Below are 17347 nucleotides of genomic sequence, written 5' to 3'. Positions count from 1 at the left end.
CAAGATTCCACATGGGAGGATGATAATTTTATATAGAAGCATTCAGAACTACTCAAGCGTTGAGGACAACACTTTTTTGAAGGAGAGGGGCATGTTAGGTCCCTATAATACTAGTGATTACCCCATTACTATTGTAGTTGTATCCCTTATTAATATTTTTGTGCCCCTATTGTCCCCATATTTTTATTACTATGCCCCATAGAATCCCTTTATTTTTATTTTTTTGGCTTTATATTGTTATTGTTAGGTCGGCTAGGTTATATTGTGACTCCTTAGACTCCTATATATAGAAAGGAGGTTTTGTCATTTGAATCATCCAAGAATTGTTCATTTGTGTAATGTAAAGGACATTTCCCCCTCGAAGAGGCTGAATTCTAAGGCGTTCAACTATCTTTTCTTTCTTTTTTGAGTTTGTTTCATAACAAGATCAATAAATTGAAAATCAAGAGGATATGAGGCAACTGTTAGCACATTGGATTGATCAAGCAGATCGAGGTATAGGGAGCCATGAGATGTATATGATAAAGGATGAAAAATATCCCTCGAAGAAGCAATACTTTCTATCAAATCAAATTCAGGATTTAGATTATGTGCATTAATGTCATTTTAAAGAATCAAGAGATCGACACTCACATTAGGCTCCATGAAATTATTGGAGCATTCAAAGTTTTCTAGATAAGATATTTATCATGGAAAGAAGGTGAAGGTGGGAGAAGTGGATCAACTATTTTATTTTCATATTTTCCAATTTCAACATCAACACAAGAGACCACTTTGTTTGCTAATGAAAAAGGAGGAAAAGAGAAAGGGTAGCAGATTCTTCCTCCAAGAATTGAGGTGCCTCATGACTAAGAAATATTAGGAAAGCAAAATTTAGGATAAGATTTGTTTGACTTGGGATTTGAAGATCACCATCATTATAAGGTGGGTAATTATCAATGGGGGATTCAGATTCAAATTGTTTCAAAGAGATTCAAACCAAATTCGAATTTTTTTCACCCAAGAAATCCCAATCCACGTCTCCTTCATGAAACTCATAACAAAGATGAATAAACCTATTACAAAAATCATGTAATGATTCATCGGGTTTAATTCTAAGTTGATTAATCATTTTATACACATCTTGATAATCATGCCTATCAAAAGCTTCATGAATCTCCTTGATGAGTTCTTGAAATGGATGGATAGAAGTAGTTGGTAATGTGTGGCACCAATGCTTGACACAACCTTCAAGCGTGAGGGTGAACATTTTGCCAATGAAATATTTACAATGTATTCAATTATAATGACATAATTGAATAAATTGAAACATATTCCCTAACACAATTGTTCGAACCTCACTATCAAAATTAAACTATGAAAAGTTATGAATTATTTCCACGAGGATTGTAAGATTTACTCTTTTAGCAAAAAATATTAGGATTAAGATTTGGGGAGAAGCCATTTCAAGATGAAAGATTCAAACCAGACTCCATGGGCTCAGCTTCTCATCTTGTCCTCCTTCTAGTGCCAAAATGCGTTGACGTTGTTGGATAATCCACTAATGCCAAGGGGTCTCCCTAGTATGAAGTCCCAATTAGACCTCACACTATTTGAGATAGAAGCCCCATCCAAGATACTAGCTTAGCTGCCATCGTGTGTGTGTTGTTCTCTTGGATAGAGAATGCAAAGATAAGTGTGAGACCCGTTGTACCATGTTAAAAGGATGAGGACGAAATCATACCTCCATTGATTATTTACGAAAAATGATACAAGAACATAACGACAACATAATGAGTGAGAGCATGCCTTAAAGAAGAATAAAATAGTTGAGACTAACTAAGACATACACAAGAAAGAAAGTGATAGATACCAAATGTGAATTAGTTCACAGTTAATCACTAACATTAACATCAAATGAGGAACACATATCAAAGCCAACACACCAACTGCATGAAATGAAATAGTTCATAAACATGAAACCAATGTGTAAACCACATACATAAACAACAAAAGCATGAATAGTCAATACAAGTGTATTAACATGTATGGGAATCAATGCATAAATTTAAATCTTCTCATTAATTTCTTTTACCATTCAAATACATGTACGCAATCTTATCAAAACCCAATAGTGGGATGAGAGTAGTTCATATCATCTTCATGACATAACACTAGCCTCACAATCCCTCCCCTATAAGCTATCAAGACTAAGTTCTTTCAACTCCTTAAGCACAAAATAAAAATCCTATTGTTAGCCTAGCTTAAGTGCTAAAATTCCCTTTACTTTAGGCATGAGGTGTTGAAAATGCAACAAGAAAATATGTGTTTGACTTTGCCCTGGTCAAACTCGATTAAAATTCAAATTTCTATTTCAGCAGAATTCTTGGAGGTAGTTACCTAATGTTACATGGAACTTGTCACTCAATTAACTCAATTAATTCAAGTTAGGGAACCTTGAGTTCAATTCATTATGATCGATTTCTAATTTCTAGAAATCTATTTCAATTAAATTGAGTTGTTGTTAGTTAAACTAGTTTTAACTATTAGAAGAAGTAGTGGAAGGTCTAGTAGTTGGGTGAGACTTCAGTCATCTTTAGTGATTAACCAGTTAACTAGTCAATCAGCCCAAAATAACTGATGAATGTAGAGAAATTGAGTTACCCAGTTGTGATATAGTTTTAAGGAAAGTGTACTATCAGTTGTAGATTATTCCAAGTTGTACATGTGGTGCATGCAGTAAGAGATTGGCCTAAATGAATTGCACAATCCATATTGAGGAATTTCCTAATTAATAGAGGCCTAATACCTCAAGGAACAATGCAAGGAAATAGGGGCTTGGAGGCATGATAACTTGGCTAAGTGTTGGCCAAAGTCAATCAGTCAGGCAGAGGGATAGACTATACAGCTGCAAATTGTGCTCGGGCTTCAACAAGCATTGCATTTCATCTCTATTTTGTTATTAATGCAATACGGGTAGGAATGGTTTTGAGCAGTTTCTTTCCCCTAGATAAATATTTGTGTATGTGTGATAAATCTTGATGCATTTTTATGATTTTTCTTCTCGATCGTGTATTGACTTCCGCAGATGAGTAGAGTAGATTTGAGTCTTGTGTTTTAGTAAATTACATGAGTAGTTTTAGATATACACATTAAAATTCTACATGGTATCAGAGAAAGATTCAAAGTAGAGAATAGATTTCAAACTTATAATTGTAGTAGGATTGAATTTGCAGGATCAATTCTTCAGAGCTAGCAGGATGACCTTCTATGGACTAAGACTCGAGTATGCCCTTGAGGGAAGCTCGAATTATTTTTCCTGGAAGGACGGCATGGAGGCAATGCTGGAAGATAATGGTTTTAAGAAATTCATTGATATTGATATCTAGAAACTGGAAACCACTGTTGCTCAGAATCTAACATATTGGAAGAAGTGTGTTTCTAAGGCGACGAGGATCATTTTGGAGGGAGTATGAGACCATATTGTCTCTAATATCCAAGGGAAAGAGACTCCATATGAAATGTGGCAAGCATTGACATATCTATTCTAGAATAGTAGTGACCAGAGGAAACTGGTGCTCAAGAACAAGCTTCAAAATATCAAGATGCAAAAGAACAACACAATACCGCAGTACCTGAGTAGGTTCACACAATGTCGTGATGAATTTTGGAGTGTTGGTGTTACGGTTATAGAAGATGATCTAGTAAGCCTAGCCCTTCTAGGCCTTCCCAAGAGTTGGCATAGCTACCAAGATTTAGTGAATGGGAGGGAGAAGCTACCAAATTAGGAATGCATTTGGTCTGGTTTGGTACATGAGGAGATATGGTGGAATACTAGAGATGAAACCTCATCCAAGTGTGAGGAAGAAGAAAAGTGTGCCTTGGATGGAAAGGAAAAGAAAGGGAAAGGGAAGAAATCCCAATCCAAAGGAGAATTTGGTCAAGGGGGCAATGTTATAGACATTTTTGGGCACTACAACCCCAAGCATGAAATGTCCATAAACCAAGGGCTCCTAAGTCCCTAAAAGTGTTATTCTAACCCCTAAAGGAACAAGGTCAACTGATTACAGCTTCTCCCAGAAGTTCTCCATGAAAAACTGCTCAGAACTGGTCAAAATAGGATCATTTCAGCTGCTCCATAGGCAAAGTTTGTTGCATCTCACCTAAACACACTGTGTGGGTGTGTTGCATTTCAAAAATCCCTTCTATGGGGTGCGATGGGTGAGAAGTGACAAATGGCAGTGTCATTCCGCAAGGTGGAGAGGCATGGAAACTTCCAGAAACTTCTCCTATGACACTTGCCTCTCTGAATTCGACCAAGGATGAGTAAGAGATCATCAATCTCCAAGTGGAAGCAAGAACTATTAGAGGGAAGACACTAATAAAATCACAAGCTGACTCATCTCCCTTACAGATCTCTATATATGGATCCCTCATCCCAGAGATCCAAAGGCTGGAATTTTGCATATTGTAAGGAATTGTTGTTGGTTTCTTGAGACAACATCAGATTGTTGGGTGATGTAAGCTTTGTATGAGGTGAAGAGGGGCTTCCTTGCTGAGAGGATGATGCTGGGTCAGAACAACTGGTTGTAACTCCCCTTGGCTCTTTCTTGTTTATCAATAAAAGCTATTCAAGTTTTCCTCCATACTCTTGTGTCATTCATGTTTGCTGCATTTGTATGGTAAATTTACATCTGATCCTAGATTGTTTATGATTATAGATCCATGTTCTTGTATAGTGCTATGCTACTGTGATCTTACAGGTACTTTGTGAAGCTGGGCGTGCAAGGGAACAAGTAGCGAAAGACTATCAAGAGAGAGAGGAACCGAACTAGGAGATTAGCGCAAGACAGAGGTTGGTCTTCTTTGTTCTTCTCTCATATATACTTCATAAAGGAAAAACGAAAGTAGCTTTACTTTGTTTGTTTCTAAGGTAGCTATCACACCTTAGTGGGATAAGCAGTTCTGTGTAGACACTTTTCCCTGTAACAAAATGGCGACTCCGCTGGGGAGGAATTAGTTTGTTTGTTTATCTTCCTTGTTGTCTATTTTATAAACTTACAGACGGAGCCTGAAGTCGAGCCAGGTAGCTTTCGAACTGCATTTGCTATGCAAATGCAAAGTAGATAAATGCCGCTTCAGTCAATCTCCGGGATTTGTTTATAAATTAAACAACTGATTTACAAACTCTCTGATTGCCCTTGTGATAGCTCTTACATCCTCTTTAGATCTACCCCTGATTGTTGCATTACTGATTACCGTTTGCTCGGCCAAAACCCATGAACTGAACTGCAAACTATGACCCGGAACCCAAGCCAAGTCTCGTCTCTGGCCCAGCGCAAGTACTATTCTGTGAATCTGAAATTCAGCGCACTTCCCAAGTGTAGTAGGTGCGCTGCATTTCAAATTCCCTATGTTACAGGTGCGCTGAGCAGACTAGGCATTGTCCAGTTTTGGTTCCTGTGATTCATTCTTTCCAGTTCTATTCATGAATTTTGCTGCCTGTGATTAGTATATCTCTGTTTGAAACCCCTTTTCCTTGTTGTTATTCCGCCTCCTTTGTACGAAAGAACTGTAAATGTTTGTGTATTTGTTGAGTCATTTGCAATTCTCCTTTGCAAAAGTAACGTAATCATACTGTCGTCCTTTGATTTGAAAGCGTCGCAAGTGTTTTTTTCAGTCATAGGAAAGAGTTTGCTTGCTGTAGATAGTCGATTATCTTGTTACTATTGTATTTGGTCTGAATTTGTAATTTTTCTAGCATCGAAAGCAAGTATTCATTTCTAAGTCGTAAAATGTTGCGATTGCCTCCATTTTTTATTTCGAAAAGAAACTTGTTGATAATTGTCGCTTGAAAAGTAATTTAGATTTGTGCATTAGCTTTCTTTTCTCCATTCACATACTAAGAAAGCCGAAAACAAATACATGCATGTGCATTTGCATTTAGACTGTTTGATTGGTTTGATTTAGGAAAGTGCATTTAGAGTGTGCTCTTTGCTCTTTGTGAAAGAATACTGTCTCTCTTTCCTTAGTAGCTAGGATTTTCATTGCACAAAGAAGATAAAAGACTGTTTATCATCTTAGATTGCATTTTAGGAATTACACATCTACATCTCGCGGTGAACCTGAAAGGAAAACTTCATAAACAAGATCAACTATAAAATAAATTCAATGAATCTAACAACGCTTTGGAACCTAACGCACAACATCTAGAAGTCTAGGCTAGAGACGTATTCTGGTGTCGTAAAGCCTGGTAACTATTATTCTCACTGATGGTTGGGTGATTCCTCCACTTTGAGATGAGAAGTGCCAGTACGGACTTGTGCTCCCACGTACTGTCGAGTATATTTTGGGAGACCACAATAGGCTTAATCCTTTATCCATAGGAAGCCGTGTCTGCCACCCTATCGATCGCAATGCACTGAACACAGCATTCGAGAAGATTGACTGCCGTACCGTAAAAAGTATTCTGTAGTTTTGCGATTGGTTTGGTAATCCCTCTACCTATATTTCCAGAGTAGTCCCTTTCGTTCCTTTTCAGACTCCTTAACGGAAAAGGTCCATCTGAGCACTTGTCACTTCAGGCTCATTAAAAATCGAAGGCGACTAGAGTCATCTTTTGTTTTTTCTCGACTCTTAAAAATTGAAAAAACAAGTTGTGTCAAAGCGTCTAAAATTCATCTAATTCGGAAACATACTTCCCCTTTATTTTTAGTTGATCGAGTAATCCGCAATCGTGGAAGAAAGTCAATTGAAACCTCGTCGTTCGCGGAGGCTTATGAGTCAACCGTCTTTGTCTCCAGAATCGAAGCTAGTACGGACAAAGCGAACTCGTTTAACTGGTTCCAAATCTCCTGTTAAAGTTAGAACAAGTGTTCCAACAACATCAGAGATTCTGGTTACTCCAAATATTTCTGGTATCCCTGCCTTTACAGAAGAAGTTCAGTAGCCACAGAAGGACAGTGGTACTGATCATAGTCTGAGGGTAAACACTTGTATCACTGAACCCGTTCCATCTACAACCGGTTTGGAGAGTGTTTCCCCCCAAACATCTGTCGCTGCAGATTCCATACCTTCTTCGGCACCAGAAATATTCTATGGACCTGACGATCTACCCCTTCCACCTGGTTTGATTGCTATAGAAGAGATTGTGGAAGATCCTCCATCTAGTACTCCATCGCAATTTGGAGTCGGGATCACTCTGTATCCTTCTTCATCAGAAGTTAGTCTACCACCAGCGGAAGCTCCTGTAGAAACGCTAGGTAATCTTTTGGATAGACTAGAAATGTCTGAACAACCGTCAACATCTAGGATTGTGTTGTCTGAAACGGCGACAGTAGAACTCCTTGCTATCACTCCAACAATGTTCGCCAGTATACCATCTGTCCCAACTAGCTCTCAATCGCTAGAAGGAGCCCACTCAGGGGCCATTTCGATGGTATGGTCTGTTCCTATTTGTTCATCCGGAATAATATCTGGAAACTCTTATGTTGAGTCTCAACAAATTGATCCATTTGGAGGTCAATTTGGGCAGTCCAGCCCTCAAGGGCAAACCATTCCCTTAAGTACCGGATTACCACCGTATGGGGGGCAGTACGCCCTTTCATTATCCCCTCCGGGAGGACAGCCATATGGGAGTTCACAACGAAATTCGGGTTATGCTGGAATTACTTCAAGCGGTTGGGTACCAATACTACCTCAACAACCAAGAGTTGTATATTCGATGCAACAATGCTTACCTATGTCAAGTATACCAACTACGCCAGCTATTGTGACCGTGTCGCAAGTTCAAGCGCTGCCTGTTGTATGCCAACCTCAAGTTTCTCAGGTTGTAATGCAACAGCCCCTTGACCCTGCAACTCAACCACAATCGCGGACTGGTGGAATGACACAGGTTCAAACGGGTAAAATTACCCCTCATCTTGGTCAGACAGTTAGTATCGGGCAAAAGCACATGGCTTCACAACCATGGCTAGTGCAATACCAACAACCGCAGTTCCAACAAGTATACCAAGGTTCTGAACAACAAATCTTTGCGAATAGTGGGCAGCCGTATATTCAAAACGGTCAAAATCAACCATTTTACAATGGTCATGCCCACCAACCTTACCAAAGTTACCAGCATCAAATGAATTATGCTGGTATGCAAAGACCAACTGCTCAAGCAATCCCATCTTATCCTGGGTATGCTTCACCTAACCTGAATCAACAGTTACCCTTCGTGGCAACTTTAGAGTTACCTGATTTAAATCGGTTAACAAATGATCCAATCGCTTACGCCCCTTGGTGGCCAACGATTCCACATAAACTTCCATCAGATATTCCTAAATTTAATGGAAATCCAGGTGAAGATCCGTCGAATCATGTGATGACCTTTCATCTGTGGTGTTCATCAAACACCCTAAACGATGATTCGATTAGGCTTCGCCTTTTTCAGAGGACGTTAACTAGTCCGGCAACAAAATGGTATATCGAAATACCTAGAGCTTCATTCGACAACTTCAGTACCCTAGCCACAACCTTTTTAACCCATTTTCAGTTACCGATAAGGTATGAAACGGGAACGGAACTTCTTACCAACTTCAAACAAACGACGGCCACTCACATATCTGATCATATACATGAGTGGCGACGTCATCGTAGAATGGTGAAAACGTATGTTCCCGATCAGCTCTTAGCTGAATGGTTTATCAAGTCATTACTGCCTTCCATCACGGAAGATGTGGCAAAAGGGGGAGTCGTCACCGAAGAGCAGGTTATCGCTCGTGCGCAATATTTGGACTTGATTTACACTCAGTTCGGCATGCTCTACGATAAAATACCTGACGCTCCTAGACCGGAATTCTCAGTTCCTCCTCCTCCTAAATCAAACAATGACTCTCATGCCAGCGATGGCGTGATTGGCGCAACAAACACGAAATCGACAAAGGCTACATCTAAAAAGGCCCGTAAGATTTCCGGTCAAAATGAAAATGAAGAACTTCTTGCCTCGGAAGTAAATGCCATATCGACAGATAAGGGCAAAGAAACCAAGCAACCAGGGGGCAAGAAGAAAGGAAAAAGGAAGAAGAAGAAACATCACCTAAAAAATCTTCTGCAAACCCTCCTAGAAATAGGAAACCAAAAAATCCATGCTTTATATGCGATGAGGATCATTGGACCGCAAATTGTCCACACAGCGCTGAGCTTAAAAAATTCTTCAAGAATTCAAAAACCTCGGCAGTATTAACTGATCCGTTTCCAAATCCAGGGACAAATCTAGTTGATAGTGGAAATGCTTCCTCGTCTCAAGTGCTAATGTTGTCGATTTCCAAACAGCAAAATGATGCTTTGATATCGACAAGAAACAAAGATTATGGGAATCCACAGCTGTCGAACAACAAGGATAAAGATCAACCTAGTAGTTCGACAACAACTTTGACAGAAGTTGCGCCACCCATCATTCCCGAGTTGACAATAAAACCACCAAAGGGAGTAGTACACAAGTCAACATTTAATCCTCGCGCTAGAGCGGCACAGCATTATAATATAGTGGAAGATTTGGCCCAATCGCCATCCGCTATGTCGACTCTTGAGGTACTACAAAATTGCCCATCCCAAAAATAGGTTTTATTATCAGCCATTGGTGGGATAGACCCAAAGGATTCCAATCTCGTATTCTTCGATCATAAAGGATACGATCCTTAGTTACCAGCTCAACTAGCTTTCCTCGTTCAAGTGAAAGCCCTCAACAAAACTGTTCATCGAACAATTATTGATGAGGGGGCATCTACATGTATTATGTCGATGAGTTGCTGGAAAACTTTAGGATCTCCAACCTTGTCGATCTTCGACGACATTAAAAGCATTTGACGGATGAAAATATACCCCATATGGTATCCTAAGTAACTTGAAGGTTGAACTAGGAGGGAAAACAGTAGAAATAGATGTTGAGGTAATTGACGGAAATCTCGATTACAACATCCTACTGGGAAGACCATGGATATATGCCATGGCTGCTGTTGTGTCGACCTATTTTAGGAAGATTTCATTTCCCTTTCAAGGAGGGATTACAATCGTCGATCAACAAAACTTCCTCCCCAATGGTTCTCAAGTTACGGGAAGCATTCCAATGATCCATGGAAGCCCCCATTCGCTTCAAAATATCGGAGTAGGCCTACTAAAAGATCCTATATTAATGGGAACTTTCGCCCTTCCACCTCCAATCAATTTGGCGGAAGTAGCGTCGGTAGGAAACTGCAATATGATATCTTCTAAAGAGATCTCGGAAAACGATATCGACATGGATCATACACAAGTTTTTCCTCCAAGCCCAACAGAAATATTGTAGCAATCAATGTTCCTAGCATGGGAGGCAAACCCAAATCAACGCTCATCAAGCGTTTGGATAGATAGGTCTGAGGAATATGGTACCCCTTCAGATCCTTGGTCGCGAGTGCATGTCACCGACGAAGGAATTGTTCAATCAATGGTAGTTGAAGGGGCACCATGGGATGATTACCACTATCGTTCCCTTCTTTCGGATTCTGAAGAAAATACTCCTGATGACCTTTATCATCCTTCAGTTTTTGATTTCCTATCAAATACTGTAAACACGGTGGATTCCGAGCGAAACTTTTCCAACATTGAAGAGACTATTGCCATAAATATCTCCACCAAAATAGACGTTGTAGAGAATATTTATGTTGGCAAATGTTGTTCTCCTTCAGAACTGGAAATATATAATGCTCTTTTTCGCGAATTTAGAGATGTCTTTGCTTGGTCATATAGTGAAATGCCAGGCATTGACTCGAGTATCGTTGAACACGAAATCAAGATGTATCCAGATGTCAAACCAGTACGACAATGGCTACGGCAGGTGCACCCCAAGAAAGCCGCTGCCATTAAGGCAGAAGTTGAAAAACTTTTCCATGCTGGTTTCATTTACCCGGTTCCTCTAACTGATTGGGTATCGAATATTGTCCCTATTATGAAAAAACAAGGAACAATTAGAGTGTGTGTCGATTATAGGGATGTAAATCAAGCTTGTCCAAAAGACAACTACCCTACACCCTTCATCGACCAGATAATTGATGAATGCGCCGGATGCGAAATCTTTTCATTCATGGATGGATTCTCCGGGTATAATCAAATAAATATCCGCCCACAGGACCAGTCAAAGACTGCATTTATTTTTCCATGGGGCACATTCGAATATCGAAAATTACCCTTTGGTTTAAAGAACGCAGGGGCAACATTTCAGAGGGCAATGAATTATGCCTTCCATGACATCAAAAACATCATTCAACCATACCTCGACGACCTTCCGGCTCATTCGCGAAAGCGGACTGATCATCCGCAGCATTTAAGAGCGATATTTCTACATTGCCAACACTACAAGATACGACTCAATCCACACAAATGTGTATTTTGTGTCAGTTCTGGTCATTTACTTGGCTTTGTAGTCTCGAAGGATGGGATTCGTCTCGACCCATGTAAGGTTCAGGCAATCATAAATTTGCCTCCACCTTCAAATTTGCTTCAGATTCAGAAACTCCAAGGGAAAGCAAACTTTCCGAGGAGGTTCATTCCAAATTACGCCGAACTTGCTAAAGGTTATATGCGTCTTTTGAAAAAGGAAGTACCCTTTGTCTGGGATCAGGTTGCGCAAGCTTCCTTTGATGCTTTAAAAGAATCCCTAATGAAAGCATCATTAATGTACGCCCCTGATTATCAAAAAGACTTTAACCTATATCTGGCTGCAGCGGATACAACCATCGCAATGGTTTTAGTTCAAGAAGACAACGGAATTGAACATCCTATATATTATTTAAGTAAGAACTTAAATGATACAGAAAGCAGATATTCTTATGTTGAAAAGCTAGCGCTCACAGCTGTTCAAGTGATACAGAGATTTCAACACTATGTCCTCTTTCGAAAAACTACCATTCTGTCAGATTGCAACCCCATGACTTATATATTGTCGCAAAAGTTGCTGGGAGGCAAATATTCAAAATGGATAGCAATTCTACAAGAGTTTGATCTGGAATTTGTAAAATCCAAGTCAAAGAAAGCTCTGGTTTTTGCAGAATTATTATGCGATCTCCCATCGTCGTCCAACGATGAAACATCCGAAGAAACAATCGTGGACGAAAATTTGTTTATGATATCTTCAAGCAATCTGTGGTATGGGGATATAATCATTTATCTCCAAACCCAAAAATATAGGCCAAACACTTCTCGCTCCAAACAAAAACATATTCGATACCAAGCAAAAGACTACATGATCGTCGGTGATACACTTTACCGTCGTGGTATCGATACCGTTCTGAGAAGGTGCCTCACCCATGAGGAGGCCGAAAAAGTCCTGAATGATTGCCATTCAGGCGCGTATGGGGGGCATCAATCCGGTTATGCTACAGCGCAAAATTTTTTACGAGCAGGATACTTCTGGCCAACAATGTTCAAAGATTGCATAACCGCAGTCAGAAGTAGCCATGCTTGTCAAATTTTCGATAGCAAAACCAGAAGACCACCCACACCTCTGCAGCCAATAGTTGATGTCGGGCCATTTGCCAAATGGGGCATCGATTTCATGACATGTAACCCCACCTCGATCGGGGGGCATGGGTATATCATAGTCGCAGTCGACTATTTTACCAAATGGGCCGAGGCGATGCCTACATTAGATAATACTGGTGAAACAACTGCCCTCTTCTTTTTCAATCATGTAGTCGCCAAATTCGGTGTCCCACAAGCTATAGTCACAGATCATGGATCACATTTTCGCAATCACATGATGGTCAAATTAGCTGCCAAACTAGGGTTGTCTCACGACAGCTCTAGTCCATATTACCCGCAAGCCAACGGACAAGTTGAAGCAATCAACAAGGTCCTGAAGCGCATGCTGCAAAGGATGATTGGAGTTCACAAAAGAAGTTGGCACCTAATCCTGTACTCAACCTTGTGGGCTTACCAAACATTGGTAAGGAATGCGATCGGGTTTACACCATTCCAACTGGTATATGGCCTAGAAGCAGTCTTACCAATCCAGTGTGAAATCTCGTCCCTCAAACTCGCAATTGACCTTCTCCCCGGAACTTCAGAAGAGGAGGCTCGTTTCTTGGAACTAATCCAATTGGATGAAACCCGTCGTGATGCCGCTTTGGCTAACGAAACCCATAAGAAACGAGTCAAAGCGCAGTTCGACAAGAATGTCAAACCCCGTGTCTTCTTTGAAGGTGACTTGGTCTTGCTTTATGACCAAGAATCTGATAAATTGGGGGCAGCTAAATTCAAGTCTTTATGGATGGGCCCCTGTATTGTTAAGCAAGTGTTAGCAAAAGGAGCCTACGAGTTAATGGATTATGACGGAATTCCACTGGCACAACCTCGTAACAGGTTGTACCTCAAGCGTTACTATGCATGATTCAGTATAGTAACCTGTATGCTTTTGTTATGTTTTTGTTTTCGCTAAAGTGTTTGTTTTGGTCAAGTAATCCACTTTTTACATTTATTGCAGATGTCAAACCTATTGGAGTCATGTGTTGGATATGCCGACGGAGCGAGTCGTAGTTCGTAGAACCTATCTTCCGCGGCCTGGGCCATTTTTGATCCAAGCAGCGAGTTAGTAAGTTTCAGAGGGGTATGTATTGGTCGATCAACGAATAACATCGCTGAATATAGTGCATTGGTAGAACTTCTCTCTGATGCCATCACACATGGTATACGCCGACTGATTGTCAGGCTAGACTCACAACTCGTCATACTACAACTCACTGGTATCTACTCTGTCCGAAATCCAGCTATTTATCGCATGTTCCTAAGGGTTAAGATTTTGGAAAGACAATTTAATTTTATTCAATATCAGCATATTTCCAGAACCTTAAACACATTAACTAACTCATTTGTGAATTATGTGTTAGATAGACATTTGCAACATTTATAAAAAGAAGCATACCATCAATATTTGCATTTGGATCATGTAACTTAACCAAAATAAAGCTTCGAAAATCAAAAATATATATATAACTATTTATGGTTTACACATAATGTTCTGTAACCAAGACAAAATTAGTCAAATGACAAAAAAACTCAAAACGCTAGGGGGCACCCTAGTCTAATGATGCTCGTGATAGCAAGTCACAGCCTGTGCGATCATGCATAAGAGCCGAGTCCATCGTCTTGGAACACAAGTAGTATGTCGCTGCAACCTCAAGGGCAGCTCGTCAGTCCTCACATCTGGAATACCAAGATTGAGGCCCTCAACCTGTTCCTGTAATGCTGTGAGAGTCTCGGCCACATCGAGGTCGCGAAGGATAGCCCTTCCAACAGCCTCTCCTGCTGGGGCGGCAGCTAGCACTCTCAGGCGTACTACTGGCCAAACAGGACCAACATCTGCATGAACACATGAGTTTGGTTAAGTCTTGACAGAATAAAGCACAAGGACATTATAAAAGAAAAATGATAAACAGGGATATGGTTAAAGAATTTACCAATGGCACCCCACTGTTCGCTAGTCGGCAGTACTAAATCTGGATCACCCCAGAAGTCCATACCGGCATATGGATACTCGGAATAAACCATCTCCTGACGATCAAACCACCCGAAGAAGGTATCAGAAAAGGAAATCTGAGACTAACCAGCATGCCTAGACATATGGTCGACCCATATCTGCATACGTGGTTCAATCAGTGAAGGTAAATCGAGTGCAATATACTGCGGCTGCATCAGTGGTATCTTTTCCAAGGCAAAGGCGGTCAAGATAGAACCATAACCAAAGTTCTTCAACCTCCCACTCTTCACCTTAGTCAACTGTTCTTTCATCACAAGAAGTACTGCGTCGCACCAGTTGAACACCTTCGGTTGGAGACATTCCAAGGCATACTGCATATAAGATCGGTTGGCTACATGAAGAGCCGCACCACCAGCCATCCTACCAAAAGTGAATAGAATAGTCCTAAGAGACCTGTCAGTGACATCACAGATGATAATCTTTCCATCCTTACTCAGCTGAGATCCCTCTCTGCAATACCGGCGAACATAATCTCTCACAGATTCACCTCCTTGGGTCGAACCTGATAAAGAGATGGGGGCACCCCTCCTCGACAAGCCAGTCAAGAAATAGATGTCCACTACAGTCAAGGGGATAGATTTACCCCTAATCTGGAACACCTGGTTGGTAGGATCCCAAGCATCGAGCAAATACTGCAGCAAGTTGATCTGTTGCCTCATGCTAGAAATGCGGAAAAACTTCAGCAAGCCACAGTTCCGCAGTGCGTTTACTGTAACCAGATCATGTAAAGCAAGCATGTCCTATTCTTCATGCTCATGTTCTCGCCATGTAATAGTCATCTTGCTCCAAAGATCTCTGAAAACAAACAAGAGAAGAGTTAGATCTTGATTTTGGTAAGAAACAGGCAAAATTTCCATCAAAAACTGTGCACAAAATTCCTTCCTTGCACCCATCGCACCTACAGAAGTGCTTTGGGTGCATTGCATGTCAGATGGCTAGTAGACAGGCCAACATCCAACGCACCTTTCGATACACAAAGGGCGTGCTGAAGTCAGGGCAAGTTCTTCAAACCCCAAAGGCTCAGAAAAACCAGAAATCAAGCTCAGAATGCAAAATGGAAAGCATGAAATGAAAGAGCTCAAGTTTAGCTCCTACCTGGTCCTGACGGCGTCAAGAATCGTCCACAGAAAATCCCGAAATCAGCTGATGAAAATCAAGGGGGAAAAGCACCTCCAAAGCTCCAACAAACCAAAATTCAAATGAAATGGTAAAATGAGAGGTAAAAGAACTTTTACATTACTTTTTACGTAGTTCAAAGTAAAATATTAGTGTTATAACTCATTTTTCAAACATATATTGTTCATTTCTGACTAGTTTGATGAAGCAATTGAAAATGCAGTACAATCTTTGAAAGAACAAAGCTATTTATGGTAAAGTCAAGAAGTGACGGTTGTATCGAGCAGTTTTAGCGCATAGTTCAAGCTCGTTAAAAAAAAAAATAAACATAATCCATGAGCAAATGTTTCCCCCCGTGTTTAAGCTCACTAAAAAATGAACTATTTCCCAGTAAATAACCATCGTGAATGTAGTACTTGAGCCTTTAAAAGCCTTGGTCATGTTCTCATCATCACCTCCACTTTGTATTGGCCGATCATTCACCTCCATTTGATTGTTTACCCCTTTTGAGGAATAGTTGCGAAGAGTGATCTCACTAGCCATCCTTGTAACACTGCTGTGATTGGAGAATTCCAAACCTTACCTGGAATCAGCTGCTACCCAATTTTTTCACTCGTTCCTCAAGAGACGAGTCTCCTTTAAGCTCTTTTCAACTGACTTGTAAAATATGAAAAGATTTCCGAGCCATTGGCCTCTCCAGTTCGTTAAAGGGACTGGAAGTGCTATCCCTCTAGATTTTAATCTTTTTGGACCTGAGGGATTATTACACAAAAAGATCGAGCGCTTGTTTTGTTCGGCTCGTTAAAAGTATCGAAAATTCATCCCTTCTGTATTGTTTTATACTTTTTCGGACTTAAGGGATTAAATGACGAAAAAGGAATTTTGGAGTTTCCTTTACGTCACTTTTCAGACTCTCTAAAATTGAAAAGGACCGAGTTATCTTTGTCGTTAAACTCGTTAAAAATTAATAGCGACAAACTTGTCCATAGCAGACAAGAACGAGTTTCACTATCGTTAGGCTCGTTAAAACATAGCGATGGGTTTGCCCAAAGGGAAAATTATAGAACAAGCATATGTTGTCCTCCTCAAGCTTGACAAAAATAAAGAGGTACTGGTCAGCAATGACTGGGGAAAATTGGGAAGAAAACTTGAAGAAACTTTGTTGGTAGCAAGTCGCTCTTGAACATGACACTTTCACTCTACATCCAAGTCGGGTTGGGTTTTTTCATTCACCGGTCACATCACCATGGTCCCATCACACCATCCACATTTGGGGTAATGCTACCAATCCATCATGTCAGTGTCGTCGATATGTTCAAGAGAAGTCATTCAGAGAATTCACCTGTGTCTCACCCGCTACAATACATTCATACTCCATTCTTTCATGACCGCCACCCTGAACCGTATGTCATCAGATCATTTTCACCTCCATTAAAATCATTTGCTCCGTTCCGTGTCATTGATGTGGGATTCATTAAGGCCCTCCTGTGACGGATCGCTTCTTGTCGACATCAGCTCATTATCCAAGAAGTCGATCTAGGAACACCCCGTTCAGTACTTTGAAGCTTGCATGCCTCAATGGCAAGTTTCTCACTTCCGACGACAGGTTTACATCAATGGCCTTCGACCGAAAGATTTTGCGTGGTGTTCGACGCCAAGTCCTTTATTCACACCACATGAATTGTACTGCAGTACCTT

Source organism: Pinus tabuliformis, chromosome 2_2, assembly GCF_031772625.1.
Source record: "Pinus tabuliformis cultivar Carrire ecotype Pingquan chromosome 2_2, CPIR1, whole genome shotgun sequence".
NCBI lineage: Eukaryota > Viridiplantae > Streptophyta > Pinopsida > Pinales > Pinaceae > Pinus > Pinus tabuliformis.
Note: the sequence above shows the minus strand (reverse complement) of the source record.